A 27880-nucleotide genomic window follows, 5' to 3' on the forward strand; every position below is an offset into this window, starting at 1 on the left:
CGTGGCTGTCCCTTGCTCCAAAGGAAGCTAGGAAAGCTTTTCTAGACTCCTTGGAAACAAGAGAGAAGGGGAAAAAAAAGGTTGAAATTGTCTGATAAATCCAAAAACTAACAGTGTCTTTTTATAGTGATTTTTACACTCAAGTTTCTACTTTTCTGAAAATAGATACAACAGCTCTTCTAAGATATCTCTTTTATAGACATGTCCACTGTGGTACTCTGAAAGAGGGTGTGTTGGTTTGCTAGAACTGGCATAACAAAGTACCACTAAATGAATGGTTTGTGACAAAAGTTTATTATCTTGCCCTTCTGGAGCCTAGAAGTCAAAGACTAAAGAGTCAGGTGAGCCATGCATGTCTGAGCCTGGTTCATCCCAGGTCTCACTCCCAGCTTCCAGCAGTTCCTTGGCCATGACAGCACAGCTCCAGTCTTTACATGGCATTCTCTCTGTGTGCATGTCTGTCTCTGTGCCTAAATTTTCCTTTTTCATAAGGACACCAGTCATAGATTAGATCAAGCTCCACCCTAATGAGCTCATCTTAACTTGATCATCTACAAAGATCCACTTCCAGATAAGGTCACATTCACAGATACTGGCGATTAGGACTTCAACACCTTTGGTGGGGGAAGCACAACTCAACCTATAACACAGGATTTCTCTGAATTCTTCATAGTCTCTTAGCAGTAATGATGATAGGTGGTATTTTAGAGCAGTTACTGTATGCTAAGCAGTTCATATGGATATTCTCATTTAATGGTACCACTCGCACATAAGATCAGGACTATCATTATTTCTATCTCCTCCCATTTATCTGTTGACTATAAGGACTTCACCACAGCCATTTACATACCTCGTATGCCATGTATCTTGCTCATAAATGCTAAATAAGGCCAGACAAGTTGATTTAAAAAAGCTTTAAAAAAAAGTTGGTTTGTGTGTTTTTTTTTGTTCTCAGAAGCTTTCTTTGCCGCCTTAGAAACACAAATAAAACACTTCATTCCATGCGCTGGACGTGATGGGCTCCTCTTATTCAGATGCAGAACCATCTGCGCAAAATACTTCATCAAATTCATCAAAAGTTCACTCAAAAGATGAAATTGCCCTTTGGTGGAACAGTGCCCAAGCTGAAGGCAAATGATATATAGAAACCCAAATGTGACACTTTCGAGGCACAAGCAGGCACTGGGATCCTGCCCCCAACTCCTGCCCAGGCTCATGGGTGACTATGGTTCTGCTCTGGCAACCCAGGGAAGAGGAGGGAGAGGAGGAAATGGGGCTGTTGACAGCCATGCAGGTCAGGAGGCAGCAGTGCTGTCTGTCCTGGTGCATAATGTCCTGCTGGCCCTTATCAGCCGTCAGGAAGCTGGCATTGATCTGTATGGTCTGGTGCCACTTCCCCCTGCTTTACACACATTGCTTTGGCTAAACAGCACTGTAACCGATCCTTCTCACCATAAAACAGCCTTAGTAGCCACTTACAATTGTCCAGGGTTTTGCTGTCATCCTCCCCCCATAACAGGACCACAAATGGAAAAAAAAGGCTGCTTCCTCATCCATATAATACTGGGGACTTCATGGGAAATTTGGCTTTTTTAAAGGCAATCACAACAGTTTCTCATTTCCTCCAGACTAGGGGCAGAGAGTGCAAGAAATGATAGTGAAAAGCAAGTAATATTTTATGTTTCTGTGGCACCTCATGGTTTAATGTGGACAGGCATATGAGGCATATGAGGCATATGAGGCAGGCTCAGGGAAAGGACTTGTCCAAGGCACACAGCTAGTAAGTGACCACCTTGCAGCGGGTACCCAGGCAGTCGGTGTCCAAATACTGTTCTCCTTCCACAGTGACATTGAGCGCTGCCGCAGAAAGCTGTCATGCAGTACTTCTGATCTGAGCTGACAGAAACTTCTCAAATCAGAAAGGGAAAGAATTCTGAATGAAGGACTAAAGCACCTATCCCAGGTGCTGTGCCTCAGGGAGAAGCTGATGCAGGAGATGATGTTACTCTAAGTGACCTCTCCTGGGTGGCTTCCTTTAGTTTGGGCTTTGTCCACTCCACAATTGTTCCTTTTTTGTGATGGGTGTGTCTAGCTCCTTCTCTGACTCAGCAAACAGCCCTGAGAAAAAGATCTTTCTCATTCTGATTCCTGAGGATAAAATCTCTCTCAAATCCAAATAGAAAGAAAAACTATGGAAGGAAGCTAAAGTTATAGCAGCTAGCATTTCATGAGCACTAAAGATGGGTGCTTCAGGTTGAAGGCTTTGATTGGATAGCTTATTTAATTCCCCTCTTATTGGTAGAGGTGAGAAGAATTGTCCCCATTTAACAGATGGTAAAGCTAAGCCTTAGAAATTTTAAGTAATGTGCCCAAGGTTGTACAGCTGAGGAGAAGCAGCATGAACAAGAGGCCTGTATTCTGTTCCTTCCTCTACTGTTAACTTGCAGTGTAACCATGGACAAGGATTTACCTTCCTAGGGCCTCAGATTCCCCATCAAAACAATCATAGCATTTACATAGCACTCACTATGTGCAGGTCGCCAGGCTTTGCCTACACCATCTCATTTCATCCCCACAACTGTGGGGATTGTACTATTTTTATCTCAATTTCATAGATAAGGAAACAAAGGTTCAGAGATGTCAAGTGACTTGTCCACAGTCCCACAGCCGGGAATTGCATAAGCAAAGCATACATGGGACTCAAACATTTGCTCTATGACCATAGGTAATCCTCAAGGTACTTGAGCTCTAAATTTCTATCAATCCATTATTTTATCTGAGTTATTAACATTGATATGTACCTTTCTTCCCAAGTGTAGCAGGTCTATAGTGAGTTTTTGTGGTATTTCAAGGAACAAGCACTATCTTTATTTCCACTTTACAGATGAATAAATTGAGGTTCAAGTCAAATAAGTTGCTTTAAGTAATACAATCAGTGATAAGCAGGAGTGTCTTCAAAGTCAGACCTCCTGAATTCCAGTTCCATGTTAATCTAGATGCTGTGGACTTGACACTCAGCAACTGTGTTTACTGCTTCCTAATCTCTTGAGCATCCCCCAAGCGTCTTAGCAGGACATGAAAAAAGCAGGTTGTTTAGTGGCTAACAGCAGATATTCTGGAATCAGAATAGGGCTAGAATCCCTACTCTTCCAGTTACCACCTATATGACTTTGAGCAAATTACTTAACTTCTCTGAGATAGTTTTGTTCTCTGTAAAATTGTAATAGTAAACGCATCTACCTCCAAGAGTAGCTACAAAGATGAAGTCAGGTGTTTCATGCACAGCTTTTGGAATAGCGGTTGGTATAAAGTAAGCGCCAAGTAATTGTTACAAGGGATTAGAGTGCACCTTCTAGGGTCACCAGACTGAGCCAGCCCAGGACTACCCGACATTGCCTGGGGCTCCTTCTCCTAGCAGGCACCCTGCTAAGGCTCCGTACACCTGCCTTGAGCCTAAATGCTCAAGGTACCATTAGGCAGCTGCTTCTTCTACCGTCAGGATTTCTTTGCTCCTTTTGTCCTGACCCAGCTAGAGGGACCTCTAAAGGAAAGGGAGTGGAGACAGTTCATGATTAATTTTAGAAGCAGTAGACTGAGGTGGAAAGAATGTGGATTTGGATCTGTTAAGGCTTGGATTCAAATTTGGATATTGTTTAAAACCCCCCTCAGTATCAGATTATCATTCTAAAACAAGGATAACAATGCCCATTCCTGCAGAATTATTAAGACTAAACAAGAGGATGGCTGTAGAGTGCACTGAATGGAATAAGAAAATGGCCGTCAGTTTTAGATTAGCCAACCCTTTTGCAGTGGTCAAGTTATGGTGGGCCAGTTAGAAGTGATCTGAGCTCTGCAAATGTTCTCTGCTCATTTATTTGCCATTGTTTGTATTCTGAACTTTTGTCACTCTACCTGCGACTGTTGGGTCTCTTATAGCGTGCAACTAGCAAATTGCTTTTGAATGACATGTAGCTATTTAATTTTTATTGGTTAGAGAATTTTTATTGATTATTGACTATTGATTGTTATCACAAGGAAAGCAGCATTCCCAACAGGATGGTCACAAGCACCCAGCCCAGGGTTGGAGCCTCTAAACCATTGGTAGGTTCACCTTCCTAAGAATCAAGAGGCTCCACTGGCTTAATGATTACTCTGATTATTTTCTCAGTTATGGGTATTTGAGAAAGAAGCTCTGTCTTTGAAGCAGAGGATGGCTTCAAAGTTTATCATGCCATTTTTGCCATTCATTGTTGATGTTGAGTGAATCCTCTCCTGTCACTTTCTTCCGCTCATGTTAACTTTCCCTTATTCCTTCTCCATCTTTCCATCTTGTTCTGTCTAATCTCCCTCTTCTTGAATTTCTTCCTCATCTACCTCTCACTTGCTAGCCACAACTCTCCCACTGGTGGGTTATGGAAGACCTGTCTTTATTTAGCTTAAACTGTCTCTTCTGCCTTTTGGAGAAATTAACTGCCTACCAGCATCTTGGAATTGTTTGTAACGTTCACAGGAAGTAATACAAGTTCAATGCTTTTAAAATTCTACTTACTATGGAAATACAAGAATTACTAGTCTTTCTCTCTTTTTCTTTCTTCCTATTCCTCTTCTGCTCCCAGCATTAAGTCTTATTTCTTCTCTTTCTCAATTTATCCAGCTCGCATAATTTGCCTTTTCATTTTGTGAATGGAGATAATTTGTGAATAGAAATTACTTCCAAATGTTTCAAAAATATTTTCTAAGCATTTGCTTTAACATGGTCTTGTGAGCTTTTTTTCCTCTTTCTTTTTTTCATAAAGAAATAAGTGTTTCCAGGAAAACAGAGCCTGGAGGAAAAAAGGATCAGATTGCCCTGTATTCTTGGGTCTCTTTCGTTGATTACAACTTTGGGTCCCTGATCCCTAGAGTAACTTCAGATATGGACTTTCTCACCCTTGGTGGGAGTGGGGGGCAGTTTTATTTGGACTGCTGTCCCAGAACTCCCAGAAAGGAATTGTATGGAGGGAGGAGAAGAGAGTTGTGAAAATAGAGCTAGTCGAGCAGCTGAGGGCTTTTCAGATGAGAGAACCTCCATGTCAGTGTTTTACTTTTAAGCCTCATTCCCAAGCTTGAGTGGATTCGAGACTACCTCCTGAGAACTGACTCTGCCCTTGATCCATTCAATCAGCAGCCATTTACTGAATCTTTCCTCCTAAGTGCTGAGACCCCAGCAAAGCAGAGATGAGTAACCAAAGTCCCTGCTCTCCAGAAGGTCCTCATCACACAAGGAGGAAAAACAGATGTGCAAACAATCAGTGATACACAAAACTAAGGGTACCGTACTGTGCTCTGTACTAAGTGAGTGGGGAAAGGAAAAGGATGACTTTATCTGAAGCTTTCAAGTACATCAGAGAGGAGGTGCTATTTGACTTCTACCTGGAAAGGTGCACAGGAGTTTGGTGGGAGATAAGGTGGGAGAAGTCCGTTTCAGGAATAAAGAACACAGTGATTAAAGCCTAGGAAAGTATGGTGTTGTAGTGAACCACATATCATTAACACTGAACCAAAAAAATATAGGATGCTGAGGTATTAATGGAGACAGGACTAGAAAGAAGAGACAAAAGAAAAAGAGCCTGTTTGGATTTGATTCTGAAGTGATGTGCAAGGTGCTGAGAATTCTGAATAAGGGAAGCACAGAAGCAGTCTGGCAGCCCTATGCAGAATGAAGTGAGTGGGTCAAGACCAGAGGTAGGAAGAGACCAGAGGTAGGTGGCCATTTCAAAGCCCAGAAAGCAGAGAATGTGGATGGAACAAGGACAGAAGCAGGGAAGCCCAAGAGTAGAACAGTTATGAGAGAGATATCTTGGAGGTTGAATGTCCAGGTTTGGTCACCAAATCTTGTAGGAATGTATTTCCTAAGTTATTTTCACATGTGTAATGGAAAAGTTAAGACAGTAGAATTAGATTTAGTAGCGTTCCTGTCTTGTCACTGAATGATGTTTGAAGGACAATAGTTGTTAGGGGAAAGAAAATGCTTAACAAACATCCACTTTTCCTCTTCCCTGGAAACGACATGTTTCACCTACCCAGTGATCTCATTGCCTAAGTATAAGGAACAGTCACAGTACAGGTGATCTGAGCTGGGCTTCATTTAGAGAGGGGCAGGGATTTCTACTTATGTGACAATTACATACTGGGTTCTCTGAGGATTAGGATCCATACTGGGCTGGGTTGAGAGGGGCCAGGGATTAGATTGTTAGGATTAACATTCAGTATCAGATGTGGGGGATAATGTTGAGGATATAGATAAAGTTGATTTCAACCTTGACCCACACAAATACACACTAACCACTTAGCTACAAAAGACGGGGCTGAGGGTTATAAGGTGATCCCCAAGACGTCTTTAATGGGTGTTTGGAGTCTCTCATTTTCCAGAGATAAGTGAGAGAGAAGGATTCTCAAAGAACCCTCCTTCAGAAGGCAAAGGCACAAGCCCCATTCTTAGAGGAAAGGTCTTGGAATAGTGTCTGACTCCTGCTCTCCTTTTCTTCCTGTGAACATTAATTTTATGCTTTTGCAAAGTAGGAGGGAAGAGGGCATTTTTCAATCACAGCATGTTTGACCTTACCTGGTTATCCCTATTTTCATATGTTTCTGGCCGTAGTGTTTTGCTTTGTTTTCTTGACAAGAGCTGCCTGCCCCTGACAGCCACTTCATTTCAGCAGCTTGGGTAGTAGATCCTGAAACGATGGCCACTTCCACCTTAAGGTGTGTCTTTCAGTGATTGTGGTGGGGTAGGACGGAACTTCTACCAGACGGCTTCCCAAACTGAAATGTTGGCTTTTCTGAACTTCAGAAGTTGCTAAGATACTGTGTGTCTTTGGACACCATCCAGGCTGTTTCCTTCCATGCTCACAGCTTTGACGGAATATTTCCTCTCCCTGATATCGTTACAGAGGTGACATGCCAAACCAAAGTTAGAACTGTTACAAGACGTTTCTTTGAGTGCAGTTTTCCTGGGTCGCCCATTCATCTGCTGTGCTGGAAGAAAAAAGTAAAAATCAAAAAAGCTCTATTAAATAGATATGCCAAGTAACGAGGAAAAACAGAAAAGTTTCTTCAACTTTTATATGCTCAGAATTGTCTCACAAGCATATTTTTGTTCTTTTCCTCTATTTAAAAATTGATAACCTAGAAATAAAATCTAGAGAGAGCCAGAAATGGTTTGTGGCACAAAAGTGGCACCTACTGGTAAGCATTGGCTGAAATGTGAAGTTTAGATTTGTGCATGACCTTGACCAAAGTTATATCCTCCTGAGAAGGCTTCCTAATGATTTTCTATGTCTGGAAGGGCAAACCCTCTTTAGATGTATAAATATTAAAAAGCACTTCTTAGGCATGAGGGCACTGGTTTCAGGGCTACAGAATGACTTTTTCAGCTCGTAATTAAAAACATCTCCTGGATAACTAACCAGCAGCACTGTTTGCCCAAAGGAGCAAATGATTTAAAACTGGCTGGGTTGTACAATGAAAGGGGTGTGACCTGTGGGTATCTGTTCTTACCTCTGGTTTCTAGAAGCATCTACCCAGCTCCCCCAGCCTCCTCCAGCCATTGGGTTCTTGACATCCACAGCCTTCCTTTACTTCGATCTTCGGGATTTTTACTTTATCCTGGTGCTATTTATTTTACGTTTTCATTTCTATGTATTTACTCTGTATCTAAATCTATAGAACTAGTCCTTAAAGGAAAACCATGGCTCCCTCATTTACAGCATACACTTGAGGTTTGTAAGTTTGACTGCATTGAGCAGACAAAATAATCACTTTTGAAGGACTATCAAATTTTTCAAAACTGGGACTTCTACATATTTGAATATTTTCCTGTTTAAGAGGCAGACTCCATGGAAGGATGCAAAGGGAACATACATTATCAGGTACAAAGATTTGTGATTTGTCCAGTTGGATACATGCAAAGGAAGAGCTTGACATCTACCCCTTCCAAATGGTAACGGGCTTTTCTTTTCATTCTCTCCTTTCATCTTTAAAACAATCCTGTGTCACAGGTACTACTGTTAAAGACATTTTATAGTTGAGAAACTGAAGCCTAGAGGTTATTTGTCCACTGCTATATGGCAATTAAATGGTGGCCATATTAGGAGCCTTTCTGACTCTAAAATCCATATTGTACCCATGGTGACATAAGATGACAACTTTGTTCGTTCATTCATCCATTCATTCCACGAATATCCATTAAGTACGTACTAACAGCCAGGCACTGTGCTGGCAGCTGGGTGCGTTGCTGAGGAAGAACGAACAGGAGCCCCACTCCTATGAAGCTGACTGTAGTGTCACTCAGAGTCTTCATGTCCCAATTTGCTCTTTGCTCTCAGGTTTTGTCGGGGTTTTTTTAACCCCTGAGGGGAGGAGTTGACAGATTGTGAACACCAGTAGTTATTGAATTGGTCTTGTCCCAAGGCTGCTTAAAAACAGTTTTCAGTGAATGCCAAGCCCTGAATGTCTCCCACGTCCTACTGAAAGAATTAAGAGCAGGTTCTGTCTCAAATGTCGAGCCACCATCGGTCCTGAGATGCTGTGTTGGGCTTTTTCTCAGGAAGCACTTTTTTCTCCATAGCTCTTCAGTCTTCTACCATGAGGGTTGAGTTTTGTTTTGTGCATTTAAAAGCTGTGGCTCCTAGGCATGGGTGTAGCAGGATTAGAAAGGAATGGCGGGGGTGAGGGAAGACAGATTTTTGGAGCTGCTAGAAAGATTCCCCAAGATGAAGAGTTCCCGGCATCTCTTCGGTTGCTCTTAGAGCATGGATAGGGTTTCTTTGTTTTTCTTTTCAATCTTGAAGGGCGAGGCATGGGCACAGCTTGACCTTGGAGTTGCCTCTGCCCTACTTCTGCACACTTTCTCTGTCCAACAACGCTACATGTGCCAACTTCCATGTCCTGGACCCTTCTGCATCCTGTTAGACACCTCTACTGTACTCCTCCATCTTTCTTCAGTCAGTGGACAAAGTTTGCCTGCCCACCCCGGCCTAAGCAGTGAGGGACCTGGACCCGGATTAGCGGAACAGCTTTCACTGCTGTCAGCATGGGACCTAATAGAGTTGGTAGAGAGGGTTCTTTAGAGGCGCTGGTCCTGACAAGGAAAGCTTCTGTAATCTTGCCTTTGTTTAGAAATATGAACTTCGAAACCCTACTGCAGAGAGTGTCAGCAGCCACCCTGATCCGAGGCCTTGGGCAAATTCATTTGAATTGCTTTGAAATTGGATATTCAAAATTCAATAAAAATAAGCCAGCCTGATGGTACAGCTGCAGCATTGCACCCATCCAGCTGGGTAAGCCGCAATGATTTCCAGGCCTCGGTCTAGCAAAGCCCGAGTGAGATGGGGAGATACGCGCCCCGAGCTGCCAGAGGACTCTTCCTGGCAGGCCAGCCGGCCCACGGCTCCCTGCCAGCCCACTCAAGGGGCGGGGCTGGCTTTGGCACGCATCAGCCCCTCTCTCTGGCCTGCCCAGGCAGGGATACCATGCCTGCCTCAGTCGTGGCCAGGGTCCAGGAGGAGGGAATTCCTCAAGGGCAAATGGATGGGGTGTCGGAAAAACAATAAAATCACAACACTCCAGTTGTTTGGAGAGAGTATGGACTTCCCAAATACTCTGCCACAGATCCAGGGCCATCAGACACATAGGCGGGTTTAATTAAATTGTATGCAGATGTAGACAAACACCGTAATTTGCCCTTGAGCAAATGCTACTGCTTTTGCCTGTTAACGGGAACTTGACCTCCTGGATGGTGCTTTTCCTACCTACTCTGGAAGGCCCCTCTTCATCATTGCCCATTTGGAAAGGCTATTTATTCTCACTTTCCCCTAAGACTGAAGCTGTTTGATCTCCCTGCTTCAAGATAAGGTATCACAATTGTGAATAAAAACTGGGAAATGCCTATTAGACATACATATACAGAAGGATATATATATGTGTGTGTGTGTGTGTGGACATGTACATACATATATGTACATGCACATTTATATGCATTTATGTATACATATACCTATACGTTTATAGATAGACCAACCTATGAGGAGAATTCATATGTAAAAAGTGTGTCTTGTTACCCCTAAGAAACCCTGCTCAGTTTTCACAATTGGACCCATCATACTACCATGCATGAGTACAGCCTCCTTTTTGGGTTGAAATCAGTGCGTGTATGAAGCGCCTTGAGACAGATTCCAAGAGAAATATATCCGTTAACCTTCTGATTGTCGCACTGTGCCACCCACAGTACCATACCTAAAGAGGGGTAATTGGAGCGCCTGCTTGCAGGGACATTGTTAGCGGCCCACTCTATTGGCCTGCGTTATATATTGCCAACCACTCAAGGGCCAGCCGTGAAATTTAATTTGGAGTTTTACAGACACATTCTGAATCCGAAATCTCAATAATAACTTTCCCTTTGCTCAGCCTTTTAACTGTGAAATTCAGTTGGGGAGTTTCGAAGCAGCAGGTAATGTCACAGCACTCCAGAGGGATTTTGCCAGAATTCTACTAAAGTGCTTGCAAGTGTCATTTCCATATTTAACTAATTTCAGTTTTTAATTAGCTCCATGTGAAAAATGAGAGTTCACGCTGAGCTCCTCTGTCAGCACAGACGCTTGTTTCCTTTCTAGGATCTCAGGACAATTAAGAAAAAAATAGTTGATGCTACAGTAAGTGTGATCATGCATAGCTCTCTCAAGCCATAATGTTGTTCATTGACAGTGAGAGAGTGGCACCGGCCGGCCTGCTTGCCAAACTGAGAAAGAGCAGTTTGAAAAAGGGGTTTTGGATGCAGATCTGTGGATCCCAGGATCTGAATGGTTTTTTAACTGCAGGCAGTGTATGCTCGTTCCTGCATTTTCCAAGATGACCACAGATTAGTTTTTGAGAGAACACTGTATGTAATAGGTAACTGCAAAAATGGTGTTCCTGTGGGACACAGGTGTCCCCGGTGCCACCTGTGTGCTAAACTCCTGCATCCAGGTACCTTTAAGGTCATTCAGTTTCAGATTCTTAAGGCTCTTGGCATACGAAAGTAACTTCTGTATGATTAAGTTTCAAAATGCAGTTCAGACATGGAAATTTGTTAATCCTACATTCAAAGTGTAAATTTACCACTTGGGACCAACATGCAAATGAAAAACTACATACTCTTCAAAAAAAGTGTATTGAGAGGTTCTGTTTTGCATAAACTGAAAAATATTTGATGTGATCAGGTTTCTGAAACAATTTCAAGGAAGCCAAACAAAAGCAGGCCCTGAATTTCATTTGCATAGCATCCATGCTAATGGCATTATTTGTTTAAAAGAGGAGATTCATTAAAAGTTTTGAAAATGATTAAAGTAGAAAAGTGTTTGATACTTGTCTTTAGTAGCAGTTCCTGGAAATTAGTTTGGAAAGTAGAATCTTTCTTTCTCTTTTTTTGTGTTTTTGTACATTCCCTGTACAAATATAGACCAAATGTATATTTTGATCTATATTTTGGTATAGATTTTGGTATAGATTTAGAGAAGCACATGTCCTGTGGAATGGCAGAAACTCCACCATTCAAGATTTGCTTGTATAAATCACACATGAAAAGATGGAGGCAAAGTTCTGAACGTGAAGAGACCACCCATAAGTTAACGTAACTCCCACAATGAGTAGCATTACCCGGCAAGAAGGGCTTAATTTGCCAGTGGGTCTTGAGGTTGGGATTTGATCTCCCCGTTTGAGACAGCTGCCATCTCAGCTCAGAAGGTGTAATCCTCCCCTCCCCAGGCTGTGCTGGGAGTGGATGAGTGACCTGAGGAAAAAACAACAACTTCTAAATCAGAGTGATCTGTTCAGTGATCTGGGGAATGATTGCAGTTTGGATCTTTTCTATTTCTTTGTTCTTTTCAAGGTGTGAAATTAGGCGGGCCTCTTCTGGGTCTGGGGGGCGGGGGGAGGGGTAACTACACTAACAAGGAACTTTGTCCTTACATCAGGAGGCTTGGCCTACAGTTCCTTTGAATGTTGAGGGCCACTCTGAAAGTGCGAATAGCACTCAGAAGTGGTGTCCCCCTAAACATTTATCCACTGGCATGGGAATCAACAGTCAGCAATCCCAGAACAGGGAGTTCATGTCATAGAACTGTAAGAATGACACACATTCTGGAGGGTGGAATCAGAGTGAGCAGCAGAGGATCTAGAAGGTCACAGACTTGAGTCAGAAGGAGAAATGCAGAAATGGACAGTACTTTTTGAGAATTTTATGTGAATTCTGGGCCTGACAACTAAGGGTCAGACCACAGTTTTGTCACCAAGTACTTTAATCTTAGGGTACTAGTCATCCACTTATTCATGTATTTATAAAACAATTGTTTTCTGGTACAAGGTAAGAGAACGGGCTCCAGAATCCGGACTGCTCAGGATCAAATCCGTTTTTCTACTTACTAGCTACATGAGCACAGCAAGATTCATAGCCTCCCTGTGACTCAGTTTCCTCCTTGTAAAGTGGGCTCAATAAAAGTGTTGTCTTATAGGGCTTTTGTAAAGATTAAATGAGATAGTTCTTTTTTTTAATTTTTTTTAATGTTTATTTTTAAGAGAGAAAGAGCATGAGTGAGGGAAGGGCAGAGAGCAAGAGGGAGACACCGAATCTGAAGCAGGCTCCGGGCTCTGTACTGTCAGCACAGAGCCCAACATGGGGCTAGAACTCATGAACTATGAGACCATGATCTGAGCTGAAGTCAGACACTTAACCAATAAAACCACCCAGGCACCCCTAAATGAGATAGTTCTTAAATAACCTTTAGCACAGTGTTCAGCAAAGGAAGGCGCTGAATAAAGACTTTTTACTGTGCTAGGTTCTGGGTGTACAATAGTGAACCAGACAAACTTAGTCATTGCCCTTCAAGGATATACAGCAGCATACCCAAATAGAACCACTCAGTATCCATGCAAGGGTCAATCAGCTTTCCAGTTTCTATATAAAAAATAAGGATATCAAATTCGGAGTATAGAAAAGGACTATCTCAGCAAAAATTAACTAGTTAAAGCAACTTATTAAAATAATAATCCCTCCCATTGACAAAGTGGTCACATGTACACCTGCCAGAAAATTACCCACACCACACATAGATGCTGGCGCACGCGCGTGTGCACACACACACACACACACACACACACACACACACGCCTAGGAGATGACCCTGAAGCACATTTCCCAGAAAGCCTATAGAGAACCAAGTCACCCTCACCTGATGAAAGTTGGCTCCTGACCATAGTATGCAGCACAGGCTGTGTGGAAAGGACATTGAAGGTCAACTCTGAGATCATTGGCACTTCATTAAGGAGTTTATCCTAAGTGCATGGGGCTTTCTCAGAAAAAAAAGAAATACAGTCTTCTCCTTAAATCTAAATAGGCTGCTGAGAGGCCACGAAACTGGCTTTTTACTTCACTAAAACTATCATATAATTTACCCAGAGTTTCTCAGGCACCACCATCACTTCTGTTAACAGATTGGAGAACACAAAGCAAAAGTTACTTAGCTCCACATCTTGCCTAGAACTGACCTTGCCCCTGGACTGGCTTTGTGTGTCCTAAATCCGAGCTTGGGTATTCACCCCATAGCTCAGGGTTATTTCTTGGATACTTGGTGCTGAAAAATTCACTGCTGATCACTAGAATAAGAAAGTGTTGTCTAAAGAAAAATTGAACTGTTTGGTTTTCCTACTTTAGGAAATATAATAGAACTTCAGCTTTGGGCAGCTTGACCTTGTGTTAAATATTCTAACAGAGAAAAAAATCTCTGTATAAGTTTTGTTTGTTGTTTTGCTTTTGCTTCTGGTTTTATTGTTTTCCTCTGTGTGGAATGTTTCAGCAACAACTGTTTGTTCTTGCTGTCTGAGAAGTTCAGCACACAGGTACTATAGCAGATTTATGGGGTAGTAAGAAGACATCACCTATTACTTTCTGTAATAAACTTCCTTCCAGAGGAAAAGAAAAAATGGCTGTGCCTTGACTACAGAGCAAGTTTAGTAAATATTTATAGAGATCAACGCCGTTGGTGAAAATGGAGCTTGCAGAGATCTTTAGGTTCCAAATGTTTAGCTGAGACTAAGGAGCAGCCAACCTTACAAACTGGTTGTGGTCAGCCTCCCAAGAGGAGGAAACCAACACCCAGCCTGAGAGATGGGTACCCACCAGCTAGTTAGTCTCACGCTGACACTGTCAATATCAGATTGCTCTAGGAGCTTTGGCAAGAGTAGACTCACAATTTGATCCTAGCTGAATTTTCTGATGAATTCCTTAAGTCCCACCAAAGGATCAGTATGATTGATAAAAAGAGTAACCCATGTGCTTTACATAAGACAGCCAGGCAGTTGTGAAACTTTGTGGAAAGTGTAGATGCCTGATACAGATTCCCTTCTGGTCAGACAGCCAACCCATCATGGAGAATGGGCTCAGGGGTACCTCCAGGCATGGAAACTGGTTTCCTCTAGAAAGAACTTTGAACTTCTTCAAGGTTTTAAACAACTTGTTGTAGATACAACATGGGAAACCCGAATGACTCACATCAGTTCCCTTGGTGATAGGGTTGGCAGATTCAACACAGGATGCCCAGTTGAATTTGAGTTTCAGACAAAAAAATAATGCTTTTAGTATAAGTATGCCTGGAATATTGCATGGGAAATTCCAATTTAACTGGCATCTTGTATTTTTATTTGCTGAATCTGGCAACTTTACTTGGTGGCCAGGTCTATACTCAACACTCTTCATGTCTTATCTGGGTCCGACTTGGCACCCAGACAGAGTTCACAGTGTCATCTTACAGTGACTGGCCTAAGGAAGGCCAGTGACCCCCAACCAAGACAACCAGAGTCCTTGCCTAAGATGCCTATACGTGAATTTGGAAAAATAAAGCTCTCTTCTCTTTGGTGGCCCAAGGGCATGGGGTTATGATTCTGGTATTCTTTATGACCATTGTCTCCATCTCATGGAGAAAGCCCAGTGACAGAGAATAAAGACAGGGCTTGACTGCCCAGCTACTCCTTCACTTTCATGAGCTATCTTAACAGCCTTCCAATAATTTCCCTTTTATGCTTAAGCCAGGTCAAGCTAATCCCTAATATTCCTAAACTAATACATAGCTCACACTCCTGAGTTCAGCCTCATGGACTATACAAAAATGGACTTTCCATGGGAGTGCTTACAGACAGGTATTTACAATAAGATGCCCCCACCACAACTACCCCAGTGGATCATTGGCTTTGGGTGGCTCTGTGCCTGATAGCAGGGAAGGGGTTGCAGTCATTCTGGCAAACAGACCAAAGATCCCCCAAGGCCCATCTGCACCTGGTCAGCACCTCCATGGCCAAGGCTAACCAGAGTAGAGGGGGAAACCTTCCCTTCTTGCCATCTCAGAGCCACTGTCTATAATACCTTCTCTCTAAAAATATCTCCCTTGCCCTAATTGGCATCATGCCTAAAATCTCTACCTTTAGAGTTTATATGTTTGACTTAAATCATTAATCTCCTCTGTAATTGCACATCCATTAATGGTAGAAAATGTGAGCGCTTGGGAGAGCTGTGGATGAATTCACATATCTACTTCCAACAGATTTTTTTAAGTTCTCTGGAAGTGGTTGACAGTTTGGAAAGCACAGTTCTGAGAGAATTGGAGGGGAGTCCAGGAAACTTCCAACGTGATGGGAAAGCATTCATACAAGTGGCATGGCTGAGTTTGGAAGTGACAGTGAGTCTGTCTGATAACTGTCCATCTTGGACAGGCAGAACAGACACAGAGCAGATACTGAAAGGGGAGCAGACATGCTAAGAAGAAACTTTACCTGCTTGACCATTTTGCTTTGGCCCAAGTCTGGGTCTGGCATTTTTTTCCATCTTTCCACCCTGGCTTGAATGTCTCTTTTCTATATTGCTTCTTCCAGACTGTTTCTGACATCCTGCCCCTGTAGGCAGAGACCTAGTGCACCTGGAGGGAGGGTTTGGGGCTCTCTCACCTTCTCCACCTTCCTGGAAACAGACAAGGGGAGCTTGTTCCTTCCCTTCATGTTACCTTTCCCTAATTGCCATCAGCCTTGCTTCACACACTCCCAGTGGGTCACAGGCCTGAGAGTTCATCAGAATCACCTACAGGTCCCTCAATCCACAGATACCTGGGTCCCGCACCTGCTGGAGTTTCTGATTTGCTGGTCTGGAATGAGGCCCAATAATTTGCATTTCTAATAAGTTCTCAAAGAATTCCGATCCTGCTGGTCAGGACTGGCCAGGACTAAGTTTTTTGAGGACAGCTTTGTCTTAGTCATCCCTGCACCCCCAGAGCGTAGCTCAGCACCAGGCACAGAATAGCAGATTAGGAAATGTTTATTAACAGAGCTCTCCCACACGACACAAGCCTTTGTCCTGTTACGGCTCATCACATGAGCACCCTGAATTTGCAGATATAAGGTTAAATTCAGAAAATATTGCCATTTAATGTGTTTTTATGCAGTGGTTCTCCAAAATATTAACATAGGAGAGGATTCAAGGTGGCAATCCGAGTAGAGAAAGGGAGGCTTGAGGCCTTTTCTTGAAGCTACATTTGCATAGAAAACACACAGGTTTTACTTAGAAGCTGTATATTTGTGGTTGCTTTGGAGAAAGTTGGTGGAAATCATTAAGAATTCCCATTCCTACCCCAACTGCACCTCCCAAACGCTGCTTAGTGCTGCCAATGATACCACACGTGCATGAAATATGTGATTCAGGTCAGCAGGTCTGAGACTCCTCTTTAAAGCATCACTCCAGAAGGACAGCTTCAAGTCAGCGCAGTAAGGTGGAAGCGAATGAGATCAGGGATCTGTGGTTCTCAAAAATGATGCCTGACCTCCCTGCCGAGGTATTTAACCCCTCTAGGTCTCTGTAACCTCTTCTGTAAAATGAGTCTGGAGGACATGATTCCAGTTTTCCTGCACAGGATTCTGTAGTTTTCATTCAGAAGGCAGGCCCTCTCCAATTTAGGAATGGACTACTTGCTTGAAACCTAGCTGTTTGGAATCTGAAAGATACCTTTTTCCAGGCGAACAATGTTATCTCTGACCAGTCCATGGCACAACTGTTGCTGGCTGAGCTCTTCACGCTGTGTCAAGCTGAGCTAAGTGCTTTGCCTGCCTTGTTTCATTTAGCATGGCAACCCCACTGTGAACTAGGGACTTTTAACACCCCCACTTTGCAGATCAGGGAACTGAGGGTCCACAAGATCAAAAATCAAAAAGCACACTTTCCCAGAGCCTCACAGATACTAAGGTCCAGGGCCTAGACCTGGATTTGAAGCCAGGTCTGTCTGATTCCAAAGCTACTCTAAGTACCATATTCTGTTGTTTCTGCAAAAGTATGCTTTATCCAAGGGACGTCTGGGTGGCTCATTTGGATGCTTACATCCAATTTCAGCTCAGGTCATTATCTTGCAGTTTGTGAGTTCAAGCCCCATGTTGGGCTCTGTGCTGACAGCTCAGAGCCTGGAGCCTGCTTTGGATTCTGTGTCTCCCCTTCTCTCTGCCTCTCCCCTGTCTCTAAATAATAAATAAATGTTAAAAAAAATTTTTTTAAGTATGCTTTACCCAATATGTCTGAAATACAGACTCCAGCCTTTAGGTACAAGACAGCATTCTTTTTATGATACTTGTACTGTAAGTGGCAGAAAGCATTGCAGTTCAGAGCTCTGAGCCAGAGTCCCCAAGTTCAAAGCCCCACTCTACTGTTATTGACAAAATGACCTTGAGCAAGTTACTTAATCTCTCTCCCATACTTTCTTCAGCTCTAAATGGGTATAATAAAAGTATTTGTCTTTAGAGCTGTTGTATTAAGTGATTAATTTAGGGGCTCCTGGGTGACGCAGTCGGTTAAGCGTCCGACTTTAGCTAGGTCACGATCTCGCGGTCCGTGAGTTCGAGCCCCGCGTCGGGCTCTGGGCTGATGGCTCAGAGCCTGGAGCCTGTTTCCGATTCTGTGTCTCCCTCTCTCTCTGCCCCTCGCCCGTTCATGCTCTGTCTCTCTCTGTCCCAAAAATAAATAAACGTTGGAAAAAAAAAATTTTTAAGTGATTAATTTATTTAAGATGGACCATGTAAAACTACTGATATTCTATCACAGTTGATCTATCAGAAATGACAATTTCATGTCTACATACTTAAAGTTTTTAGAACAGTGGCTAGCATACAGTCAGCACTATATTAGTGTAGGCTGTTATTCTTACTGAAAATTGCATTTAGGGTTTGCAGTATCTGAGGTATAATGATTGCTGGTGAATTTATGAAATAAGTAGAAATTGCAATGCCCAAGAACACAACTGTGGTGGTATGGACTATGGAGCCCCTCCCCCACAGGGCTGGGGAAAAGCCAGGTGGGGAGGATGGGGCTCTTGGATTCTAACAGACTCCAGACTCTCTTGGCATTACCTAGCATAAGATAGGAAATCCCTGAGCAGGAAGGACTGATTCCATGGATGTAGCCTCCCTGAAGCAGTGTTTGTCCTCTGGCCCTGAAGAAGTGAAGAAAAACCCACAAGGTGGAGGGGTGGGAGGTTAGGTCTTATGTTTTGCTTTTATACTAGAAATATGAGGTAGGCATGGGGAAACCTTCCTTCCAGCCTGTTCCTCTACTGCTCCTCCCTTGTTAGACTGCCACTGAGGGCAGAAAACACAGAAATAATGCTTGGCCTATGGGGACAGAAAGACAGAAGTTACAAGTTCACATTTCCCCAAGTATGGTAGGCATACCACTAGTAGAACCTACAGGGTATGACCTTGTGTGGTATGTGGCCGTGTTGTTTTACTTCAATAGTTATGTTTACTTGAATGTATCACAAAGCCTTATAACTAATACAGCAACCGTTTTATTTCACAGATACTATTTTGGGATGAGGCTGAATGGGTTAGAGTTTTAAAAAGGGGGACTGCTTTTTAAATGTGGCAAGGATGTGCCAGTACAAGTGGTTCTCGGCTTTAGTAAAAGTCATGACCATGGTCATTGAAGACTGAGGTGAGGGAAGCCCTGCCAAGGGGTGAAGATGCTTCTGCACATGTCTGGCTCTGGCACTTAGCAGCTGTGTGGGAGTGGGCACATTATTTAATCTCTCTAAGCCTCCGTTTTCTCATCTGGAAAATGGGAATAATGGTTCCGCCCTCAAAGGTGCTTGGGGGCAGGGGGTAGTGATCAAGAGAAATGTCTCTAAAGCAGGTAGGAATTGAGAACCTGGCACAACGTCAGAATTCCATACAAATCGCTTATTACTGTTACTGTTATTGCTTTTAGCCTGGCACACCATAAGACCCAACTAATTAGGAGTTTTTAAACTCAATTCCAAACCATTCTTTCATTTAGGAAATATTTATTGAATGCCATTGTGTTTAGGCCTGATGCCACTTGCTGGGGCAAATTCAAAAAAAGGGAGATGAAGACTCACTCTCGCCCATGAAGGTGCTCCCAGCAGGGAGCAGGTAGGATGATCAGTAAGTAATTACCATTTAAAGTCATAAACGCTGAGGGCCTGAGTGGCTCAGTCGGTTGAGTATCCAACCAGCTCAGGTCATGATCTCATGGTTCGTGAGTTCAAGCCCTGCACTGGGCTCTCTGCTGTCAGCACAGAGCCTGCTTGGGATCCTCTGCCCCCTTACTCTCTGTCCCTCCCACCCCACCTGGCACACGCGCGCACACACTCTCTCTCTCTCTCTCTCTCTCTCTTTCTGACTCTCTTTCTCTCTCTCAAAGATAAACGAACACAGACAAAATAAGGCCATAAATGCTGTGATAGATGTGGGTACAAAATATCCTGCGAGCACAGAGGAGAGGAGCCTAGGATAACCCTGCAAAGCCACCGTAGTCTAGAACTACTCTGTCTAGCAGCCACATATGGCTACTGAGTACTTGAAACTTGGTCAGTGTGACTAAAGAAATGATCTTTCACTTTATTTTCACTGTAATTAATTTAAATTTTAAAACTGACGCAGTAGAAAACATTTATTTAACATACTTTTATTGTTTTGGAAGGACCACGTTTCACTTTAACCACTGAAAATTTAGCGTCTGTATTGAGATAAGCTCTAAGGGTAAAACACCAGATTTGGGAGACATAGTGCAAAAAAAAGTGTATAATACCTCATTAATGGTTGTTATGTTGAATGCATACTGAACTGATAATATTTTGGATATAGGGTTAAAAAACATAGTATTAAATTTGTTTTTACTTACTAATGTGATTACTAGAAAATTTTAAATGACATACGTGGCTTGCATTCTGTTTCTGTTGGACCAGAAGCAGAATGCAAATAACATTCTGGGTAGAGAACCAGAGAAGTTCAGAGGTTAGACCCAACTCTGGTTCCCCTGGGCATTTCTTTCTGACAGTTCTGGAGCGAAGCTCAGAGGATCTGGGGACACTAGTTAGGAGGTTATTCCTGGGGCTGCAGAAGGACAGTGAGGTCTCTGAGAATTACTCCTAACTATGGGATTGGGATGCCAGATTTAACAGTTTTAAAAACAACTGGCAACTCTCCATCTTGGACGTGTTCTGTATCTGCAACAAGCCTCAGTTGCTTTATCTGACAAATAGGGATAATAAAATACCTACCTCATTAGTGTCCTGTATTAAAGTAAAGATTAGCTGAAACCAGCTAAGACCAGAAGGGACACAATTTAGAAACTTAAGTCTAAAAGAACTAAGTAGTAAAAAACGAGTGGGGGGATTTCACAAACAGGTTCACCTTTCTTGAGCTCTGAACATGCAGGACAGGGAGAATCTCTCTTCCCTGGCTGGGATCAGAGGAGACACCAACCCCCACCTGGAGGTGAATTGGATTATACCAGAATTGGAATCTTTTAGAGATTATTTGGGGGCGGGGGGAGGAGTGGAACACAAGCCAAAGAGGGGAGGGCGGTTAATAATGAACAATGTGGAGTGTCTTTCTGCTGTCATCACAGTGCTTTGTATAAGCCAAAAGTGCCACAGTAGTTACCATGTTGCTACCTGTTGAGAGAAATGTGTACCTTTAGCAGGAAAGAAATGTGTGGGACTTGAGTGTCACATAAAACCCCTGAAATTAGTTCTATTAAGTAAATTGTCACAAACTCAAAATAAGTCTAATTGTGTCATTTATCTAATTGAAGATGAAAATGTAGTTATTTTTTTACAATACAGGTGGCTTGCATTCCAAAAACAAAGTATCCTTTTTTTCTTCTACCAGATAATCTTTCTCTCAGTAAGAAGCTGACCCTGTTATGTTAAACATATCAGAGGACCAGGACTACCGGATTTCTGGGGTTTTATTTCCTCCTGTGTCATCAGGCTCTGAGAGAAAGAACTAATTTTTTAATGCAATGTTTCTTTCCATTAGAATCAACTCTAAAATGTTTCAGGTTAGGCATGTAAAATCCACTTAACTAAAAACCAGTTAAGAGAAAGATCAAGCCCAATTTGCTCATACAAGATTTTTTATTTCTGAGTCAGAAAAAAAAATCCTTGAGAGAACCATGTCAGAAATTAAACATTGAAAAGAACACTAGCAGTCTCCCCGTGTGCCTAATTTGGCTTTGCTGAACAAATGACCAAATTGACATGAGAATTACATGCAGGATTTGCTCAGCATCCTTATTTCTCTAACTCATTCCTCTCTCCTGAAATATTGCCCAGCTTCTGTGCAGGAGGGAGCCGTGTCTGTATCGACCATGGCATCCTTGGACCAGGTAGAATTAGAAAGATGGTGATTTTAGCTTCTCGTTGTGAATGAGCTCCTGCAGTAGAAGCAATTTGTCATAGAAACCCGGTGTAATGAAGTTAGGATTGGGAAGGATCATGATACCCATTTTGTTGACTAGTTTATAAACAGGTTATTTTTGCTCATCCCTTACCTTGCAAATAGTAGTAATAAAAATCTTAAAAGGCTGAGAGAAGGAGGCTTCGCTGAGGTCCCCTCATGTTCTCTGATGAGGCATTGCATTGCACGTAGGCCTCAGAATCCTTTGTTCTTTAAAGAGATGGAAGAGGACCATAGAGAGAGCACCAGACAAAAAGTTAGGAGACCAAGCTTCAAATCCTGGCTTAGCTAGTCATTGGTTATCATGACCTTGGGCAAGTCATTTCACCTACGTGAGGCTCAAGGTCAGTATCTGTACAAGAACCAGACCAGATGACCTTTGAGCTGGGTGGCTCTGCCCTTCTGATATAATGCAGAAAAGAAAGCCAAAGAGGTTTCTCAGAAAGGGGATTAGGCAAATGCGAGAAGAACATCTAGATGAATAAACATCCCTAGTCTTTCCTGGTGCCTGGAGCTGATATTTGTCCTGCTGTGAGCTGGAATGATGCAATGCTCAGGTGTTAGATGTCTTGGCCCAGGTTCAAGTCACACCTTTCTACCACTTAGCAGCTGCATGTTACTCCAGCTCTCTGAGCCTCAATGTCTTCATCTGCAAAATGGGAAAATATTACACACACTTGATAAAATTTGCGCCTGGCACACATCAAGAGCTCAATTAAACATTAGTTATAATGGGTCTCGTTGTAATGGCAAAATGACCCAAGATACAGCAGAAAGTAAGACACATTTCTTGAGTGCCTTCTCTGTGTTCGATACTCATGGATTCCTGCCTCCTTTATACTAACACCACATTGTAAGGTCAGTTTGATCACCCTCTTCCCTTTGTGGCCGAAAGTGTACACTTGGTTCTATAAACACCTGCCCCACCTAGCAGCCGTGTCTGTATGGGTAAATTTCCAATACTGCCTCCCATCTCTCATCTGTAAAATGGGAAGAATAATAGTACCTATTTTAGACTTCTTGTAAAGGGTAAATAAGATAATGCGTATAAAGCTCTTAACACGATGTTAGGCACTGAGTCAGTACTTTATAAAAATGCTAACTTTTTCTTCTAGCTAAGAAAAGTGAAGCTCAGAGAGGTCAATTAGTTTGCACAAGGTCATCTGCTTATGAGTAGCAGAACGGGGATTTAAACCCTGACAGGAATGAGTCTCAAAGACCCAGGATAGGGGGATGGTTCCTCCTTCACCCCATTCCTAAGGCACCCCTGGCTTTGCTATTCGTTTCTGGCTGCTTGACTGTAGCCTCCACAGTTCGATCAGAGGGTTCATTGGAAGCAGTTTGATGGGGGGGGGGGGGGGGGGCCCCTGGGACTCACAAGGGAAGCAAGACCAGATCCTTCATTTCTTCATTTGCTGCAGCCGAGGGAAGAAACGTGCCCTAGGAATATGGCCAATGCCCCAACTGCCACCTCCCTGACGCCCCTCACCATGGCTTCTTGCGAAGCCTACTTTCCACAGGAGAGTTCCCCCTCTTTGTTCCAGCATACACTGCACATCTACCAATCAATATGACATCTTATCCTCTAAAACATTCATAATGTCTGCTTCCTATGAGTCTAGTGGCCGCATGCCGCGTGCAGCCTGCATCACCTTTCCTTTGTAGTAAGTAGTCTTGTGGACCGGCCCCCTCTTTAACAGGGCTGCCGGGTGCTGTTCTTTAAAGAAAGACAAATACTGTTTGGGTTGTCAACACTGAATGACAAGCTTCTGAGGGAGAAGAAAGATGCGTTTAGGTGTATGCGTGTGGATTGCAGGGATGTGTTTTGCTATCACAAAAGCTCTTAAAATCCGAGACCATGATTTATTTGCTGAATAAAACCTACTGATATTATCATTCTCTAAAGGTATGTTGATCACATGGGTCCTTTCTTAGAGAAAGAAAGGCTTTTATTTTATTTCTTTCCTGGGAAAAATAGCGGCAGGAAAGGAGTCGTCTGGGTGGGAAATGATACCCTGTGTGGCGAATGGCTCCAGGCATGTGTTTATCTGCCTGAGGATAAGCTGGCTCAGTGGACAGTGGGACGCCTGGCCAGCATCGCCAATCCTCCAGGGTACGTTCCTGGAGACTGTGCACAAGGAAAAGACAGTAGCTGTGAGCATGTGTGTCTGTCTTACATATTGATCCGCCTGGTGATGCTGAGAGCAAAGGGCCTTGTTAGAGGTCACCTGAGCACACCAGACACCACACCCCCACAGTGTCCAGAGTTACCACCTGCAGCACACAGTGGCAAGTGTAAGGGGACTCGAGGGGTAGGAATCACACCAGTTTGGGGGCCCCATGCATCCTGAAGCTGCAAGGGGTCCCATTTGTTTCCTCCAAACACAGGAATTGATTAATCTCATACCACTTCCCACTTGCTGTACTATCCTGAGCCTGTCATGAAAATAGATTAATGAGCTGGTTCCCTCCATGTGGATTCTTCTTGTCTCCAGAACACGCTGCTCCCTGGTCTCAGAGCTGCCTCACGCAACTGTCACCTTGTTCTCTTGGCAGACGTGCAGGAGGGGACAGAAAGCCTCCCTGCTTTTGCAAGGGACAAGCATTAGGAAGGCAGAGACAAAATCCCTGTTTTAGCACCATGGCTGGAAGTTAAGAGAGTGCAGATAGAGGTGTGAATTCAGGTGCATTTCTCCAAAGCCCCCTCTCATTTCGGCTGGTCCTGTCAGGATTCTGGTATCCTATCTGGGCCTCATTCTTCCTCTTCTGTGTCATTCCTGGGCCAGAAACTTTGCAACCATTTTGGAAGCTGCAAGCTGGAAGTTAGACACAGACAAGTAACTTTTCAGAGCATTCTTGGGAGATAGGTACACAAATCCCATTACTAGTAAAGGGATTTGTGGGCATAACTTCCCTGCAGTGCTTTGAAAATTCATTCCATTCAGTGTATTGCAATACAGTGGGGGCAGGGGGAGGGGTGGAATAAGAGAAATCATTCCACCAAGGCAGTTTGAAAGGGATTTTTTTTTAACTCCTTTATATTTAAATTTTTTAAACTCCTTTAAGACTTAAGGCACTTCGTGAATGTTATCCCACGTGGCTTTGTTTGTATCTCTGCTTTTAGGCAGAAGGTAATTTAGGCACGACAGTGTTCCTAAAAAGGATACCATTAATCCACTGCAGTGGGCCCCCTCCTCTCTGAGAAAAGGGCACCATATTCAAGGTCCCCAAAGGATGATAAGCAAACTGACCAAGGAAAAAGTCACCAAGCATATTGATTGCTAGCCTGCCTGACTGAGAACTGAGGTTGCCAAACAGATTTATTTTCTGTTGACAATCGGGATTCCTTTCAGTTAAGTAGCAAGCTGGTCGCTGACCAAGGACAGATTTATCAGAGGACTAACCACTGCCTACAAAGGGAGGTGTCTGTTGCTGAGTGAGCCTTGACAGTATTTAGTAAGTAATTCTGTAGCCCATTGCCCTGTTCAGTCTTGACTAAGTAGCAGTTCACTTAGAGAATTAGGGGCCTAATGGCCTCTATTGAGGACTGTTGAATAAGTCAGTAGCAGGGCACTATGGGGGTTGAGAGCTCTGACTCTGCAGTTACATGTGTCTGGGTTTAACTTCCAGACTTTCTGGTTACTGGTTACTGGCTGTGAGATCTTAGGCGTGTGACTTAACCTCCTTAAGCTTCAATTTCCTTATCTAGAAGAGGTAGACTACACTACCATGTCACTGAGTGAGAATGGAAATAAATAGACTTTCACACTCTTTAGAATCTTCCGGTGTTCATCTGATCTCACTTAGATACATGGCAAAGTCTCTCCAAGGGCACCCACTCCCTACCACCCACCTTCCCCACCACCTTGCACTGTCTTCTCCCACTGACCCCACTCCAACCTCAAAGCTCCCCCAGATGTCAGCATGAATTGCTTTTTCACTCCCTTTGGGCTTTGGCTCAAATGTTATCTATCGGACACCATCCCTGACTGGTCTACATCTGAAGAAAAAACTGAATTACTCACCCCCAGGCCCTGGCATCTCCAACCCTATTCATCCTCTACTTTTCATTTGTGTGTGTTTAGTTTCTATGTATCCCGCTAGAATGTAAGTTCCATGAGAGCAAGGAACTCCTTCTGTCAACTTCTTTATTCCTGGAGCCTAGAACACACCTAACACATAGTAGGTGCTCCATAAATATTTGCTGAATGATAAAGTAATGAATAAAATGATGCAGTTAACATAATTAGCCCAGTACCTGGTGCATTGCCAAAATAATTGTTAATTGTCAACATCCTCATGGAGCAGGCTCATCTGCATGTGTTAATTTTGACTACAGCTTACAAAAGTGCCTTTGCAGATTCCCTGTGCAAGTTCAGGGTTAGTGTTTGTGCATTTGAGCCCTGATTATTCTGCTGTGGTTCTCTCCTCTCAGCAGTGGCACTTGGGGAATTGGCTACACTTCCCACAGGAGTCCTGGCATCGTCGACTAAATTGGCTGATGCGGTTGGGGCGGGGGAGGGGCAGGGAGTCCTAGCCTACCTGGTCTCTGAAGGAGCTTTGCCATCATCTCTAAGGCCCTTGTGAATCTGACCGCATGCTGAGCTATAAGACCCAGCAGGCAAGCCTCCCTCCTCCCACTTCCTAAGCTCTGCTTGGCCTCAAGCCTTCCATTTTCAAAGGGAAAGCCCAATCTCTTCCTCCGGTTATGTATCGACAAGCCTGATCTTTAAAGATACCCCCTGCTCCTGGAGGCCTGCTCAGCAAACACAGAGCATCCGTGGCCCCCGTGTTTGCCCTCCTTGACAAGCAGGGGCTGAGCAGCTCTCTGAGAAGCGCTGCTGACATATTGATTGACTCTCTTGTCAGGTTGATCCTCTGCCAGCCAATGAACATGGAAGGTTCTAAGTGGCACCCAGCAGGACCCACACATACCCTAATTACTATTTCAGACAACCCCCATTCTATGCTGCCACTTTTCAAGGCCTACATCTCCTGTCCTTGCAGTTGCTGGGGAATTCTGTTACCTGCAACCAACCCCTCTCCCTTAATCTTCACTTGGTTACCTCTGAGTATTTCTTTTAGAGCCCATGTGGCACAAAAACAGGCAACTCCGCTAAGGAACTATCACCCTAACTCCAAGTAGGTCTGTTTATTATTCTTGCTGAAATCTGGAATCTGTGTGTGGTCTATTCATCCTGCTTTGGTTCACTTTCAGCTCTTGGTGAAAGTTTTCTCCAATTAGCCAGGGAGATACTTTCAGAGTTTGGCTGCTTATTGTGTTTTTAGTGGCTGATTTCCCAGCTGCCACCTGGATTACATGAACTTCCACTTGGAACCTTTCCCTGTTCCATCCTTGCTGACCCATGGAGCCCCACTGTTCCATCTGAGGGTCTCCCTGGAGCAGAGCCTGTCAAGTCATGATAAATTGTGCATTTTGGCTGCCGACAGGGGTGAGTCACATTAGGGAGAGGACCTCCCAAACTCATTTCACTTCTGACCCTAGGATGGTCTGAACAGGACCTTTTGGGATGAGCTGCTAGAGCATTTGTGGAGAGTGAGAGAGGGGACCACCCCACTGCATCCAGGATGTCTTGTTGGAGAAAATGTAAGTTGATGATGCCAGTGTTCACACAAAGTCTTGAGACTTTCTAAGTCCAAATTAGAGTGCATCACAGCTGGATATACTATGACATAATATTTAAAGAGCTATTTTTGTGGTTGGTGGCCTTAAGTATGTAGTAGTCCTAACTTTTCCTGGCTGGGTTTTAGAAAGGATCCTGACTCAATAAATAAATAACTTTAAGGAATGCACAGAGCCTTGTTGTATAAAAATGGAGTATCTTAGTTTACTTACATGGCAGCCCCCCTTATCTTCAGTTTTGCCTTCTGAGCCTCAGTTACCCATGGCCAACCGCAGTAAGCAGACCATCCTCCTTCTGACATATGGTCAGATGGTCAGCAGGAGCCTAACACTGTGGTCACAATGCCTGCATTATTCCCCTCACTTCATTTTATCACATAGACATTTTATTGTCTCACAGCAGCACAAGATGAAGATACTTTGAGAAAGAGGGAGACC

At 43.4% G+C, this 27880-nt stretch overlaps 1 protein-coding gene and 1 long non-coding RNA gene across 20 annotated transcripts in view; one reads left to right on the forward strand and one right to left on the reverse strand.

Annotated features, from left to right (window-relative positions):
- Window positions 1–27796, reverse strand: LOC121010580 (uncharacterized). The gene is made up of 3 exons (XR_005781268.1): window positions 27656–27796; window positions 6605–7017; window positions 1–49 (listed from the first exon to the last, which is right to left on the reverse strand). It is a non-coding gene; the product is annotated as an uncharacterized LOC121010580 (long non-coding RNA).
- TENM2 (teneurin transmembrane protein 2) overlaps window positions 1–27880 on the forward strand; it is a 1969530-nt gene that overhangs the window by 1716948 nt on the left and 224702 nt on the right. The gene's annotated exons all lie outside the window — the stretch shown is intronic.

This window comes from Herpailurus yagouaroundi, unplaced genomic scaffold (assembly GCF_014898765.1).
Source record: "Herpailurus yagouaroundi ecotype Mexico unplaced genomic scaffold, PumYag 29, whole genome shotgun sequence".
NCBI classification, from domain to species: Eukaryota; Metazoa; Chordata; class Mammalia; order Carnivora; family Felidae; genus Herpailurus; species Herpailurus yagouaroundi.